The sequence below is a fragment of the Prunus avium genome, chromosome 6 (assembly GCF_965620075.1).
Source record: "Prunus avium chromosome 6, drPruAviu1.hap1.1, whole genome shotgun sequence".
NCBI classification, from domain to species: Eukaryota; Viridiplantae; Streptophyta; class Magnoliopsida; order Rosales; family Rosaceae; genus Prunus; species Prunus avium.
Window position 1 is genome coordinate 27,895,783 of NC_142289.1, and position 3,372 is coordinate 27,899,154.

Consider the following 3,372-nt stretch of genomic DNA (forward strand, 5'->3'; position numbering starts at 1 on the left):
TTTCATCTTTTTATGTAAGGATGAGCAGAAAATCCAATCTCATTAGTTAGCATCATACAAATAAAAAATCCATGTGGTCCTTCCCAATCTTATAAATTCTTATGATATAAATCTTTAAAATCTAAACATAAAAAATCCTGAATATAAAAAATCTTTAAAAAAGTCCTTCCAAGTCATTATGTTCCTAAATAGTCTTTTAAAATCCACTGGACTTATTTATCCATAAATAGTCTTTTAAAATCTCAATTGAATACACCCCCCTTACACACCATCCGCAGCTACCAAATTTATTCATCAATATATAACATGCGCTCTTTTTTCTTCTGCCCCCCTTGGCCAAAAATCCCTTTACCCCGACTGTTAGAAGGGGCCGAGGACGATTTCGCACCGTAAATGTCAGATTACTATTCTTGGCTCCAGAACAAAGACTTGGGAACCTGCTGTTGTGTTTGCTTCTAAAAGTCTTGCTCTGGTTTCATGGCCTTCAGCATTGGCGGACCTACATAGAGTCTACACTTAATTTCTTCTTCAAGCTACAATAAATAAGATATTTGGCTGACAAATAAATAAAACCTTAAAGATTTTAGCCCAAATTTCCCATATGTAACATATCATGGCCAGAAATCCATTGTAGGTTCTTGAAATTGCCTCTTTGCTCAAATGGTATACAAATTAAGTAAATGTCTTTGTCCTTTTACTTTCATTTATTTTTATATTACTCCATTTACTTAAGTTTACAATGTAAATAAGGAAGTACCCCTCATTTGGATTCAAATAAAAATACTAGAAAATCAAATTCCCACTAAATCAAAATATGAAAAATCAGTTTTAGTGCAAAATACGATTTAGGCTAAAAATGATGGCTCATTAAGTCAATATATACTTCATACTAAAATCCAATAAAATCAAGTTTTCTTATTTGATGTGTAAGGAATAAAAGCCGCCAAAAATTATCTTGAGAAAATGATTATTCCGAAAAACCATTTTTCATACTTAGTCAATATTTCACCTCCACTAAAAAATTTCTGGATCCGCCAGTAATCATGGCCCCAAAGTTGACAAAATATCAAAGTCCAGTACAAGAAATAACTTAGTTTGTCCTCCCCCACACATGCATTTTGTGTTCATAAAATAAATAGTTATATAAATATATAATATTGCTACATAAATAAATATTATAATATTATTATATAATATTTATGCCCACACTTTGACAAGATGCTGGGTCCGCCACTGGCCTTCAGGATTTAGATCATCTACAGTTGTGACTCGTCACCTGACTCCAGTAGAAAAGGAGAAATTTAAATGTGATCAGTGTGTTGAAAAAAAACAACACTATAGACACAAGTTAGGCGTTACATGGGATACCAGATTGGGAAATGGAACAGAGGCATTTAAAAAGAGAATAAATGGGACACATGGGTGGCAAAGCCATTCTGAGACTCCGCGTTGCATTGCGCCCCAGAAAGTGAGGCTATTGGAGCCTTGTCCTACCATGAAATGTCTGTCACGCCCCAGCTTATAGGTTTACGTAACCTTGGATTAAGACGTGATTCACTCCTTAATTATAGAATTTAATAAAAACTATGACTAAAATGTGAAGAAACATTTAAATAAATAAAGTAAATATTTCACATAGAATATTCAGGGAAATGACAACATCTGAAATCTTGAAATTGTTACATTATTTTACAAGTCAGAACTACTCAAGAGTTCACTAAAAGAGTAGCTCATTATTTATCCACAAGCTATGTGCACAGTACACTCTTATAAATATGCCAAAATCATCACATGCTCTAGATTTCGGGTTCGGTGCCTGCAAAATTTATTAGGAGGTGAGCGAAACCACAGCCATAAACCTTTTAACAAGAAATTGATATAATTAAATTAAGTGACATCCAATCACACAGCCAAATATCACATTATTAATAATAATGCATGAATGCTCTTCATCTAATCCCGTTAATTCATATAATTGGACAAGCAGACCTGCACGTCTCATACCATGCTTATACCACTTGGTCCTGAATACCCATTTATATGAACTAACACCCATCTCAATCATCCCAAAATTCCCCTTTTGTTAGTCATCTTGTCTAACTCCCTATCGCCAGTCCCAAATCACCCAATAAAAACCATGTGCTCTGTGGGATCCCTGAGACTTAGTACCTGCCAATAGTTAGACTCAACTACACAAAAGATTATTTCCATTACCCTCTTTTCCATCATTATTTTCTTCACCCAACATCTTCAACTAATTTCCATGACATGATATAATTATGCATTTCACATATCCATATATCTCACAACAATGTAACCATTTAAAATATCACCAATGCATATATAATTATGCCAACATTGTTCAAATAGTTAAGAGTACGTAAACACACCCAATACAAGGAATGTCAACCAAACTGTACCACGCAAAATATAATGCTCACGAAATTTAATTAAAACAATCTCTGTAAAAGGCCCCCAAGAAAACTCCTACCTCGTTTCCAAAGCTAGCTCCAAGTTAAGAAAACACACAAGCTACGACCTCTAACTCCTTCTGAGAATTTGATCACCACTTGCTTTCTCTTGTTTTCTTTCTTCTTTTCTCTCTCTCTCTCTCTCTCTCTCTCTCTCTTTATTTTTCTCTTCTCTTTGCATGCACTACTATGCAACGTCCTGTGTTTTCAAAATCAAAGGCAATAGTAAATACTAAGGCGGCATGCCAATGGGTTCTAATTGGTGGATGCATTTAAACTGATAACCTTTGCCCAAGTTTTAGTAATTAATAATTCCTCCACACCACCAGCTCATACTAAAAAGATTAATCATCAAATGGAATGACACTTGTCGAGTAATCAATCTCAAATAGAAAAGTTTTAGCACAACTAACTTACACGTCAAACTCAAAGCAAGGAAAAAATTGTCATCCCTTGCTTGTTTGCATGTAAAGCTTTTGCCAACACCAATTCTACACCATTTAGATAGCCATATGCATGAACAAATTCACCACTACTAAAATTTAAAAGAAAATCTAAAGGAAATCATTAAAAGCATTTGAATACAAGGAACGTTCAAGAACTATGTGAATAAAAGGAATTTAAATTTTGTAAACATATAATATATATCTCTATATAACAATTATTTTTGTTTAATTATCATTTAAGAAAAACTGACTTTCACAATCTATCCTCCTTAAAGAAATTTCGTCCTCGAAATTAAAACTTACTGGATTAAGAGAACAATTCTGGGTACTTTTTACGCATTTTTGTCTCTAATTCCGATGTAACCAAAGAACTTTGACCAATGATATTATTTTCGTACGTAACACTTGTTCCTTATAATCCAAAATCTATATTGGTCTTTCCTCAAATGACAGTT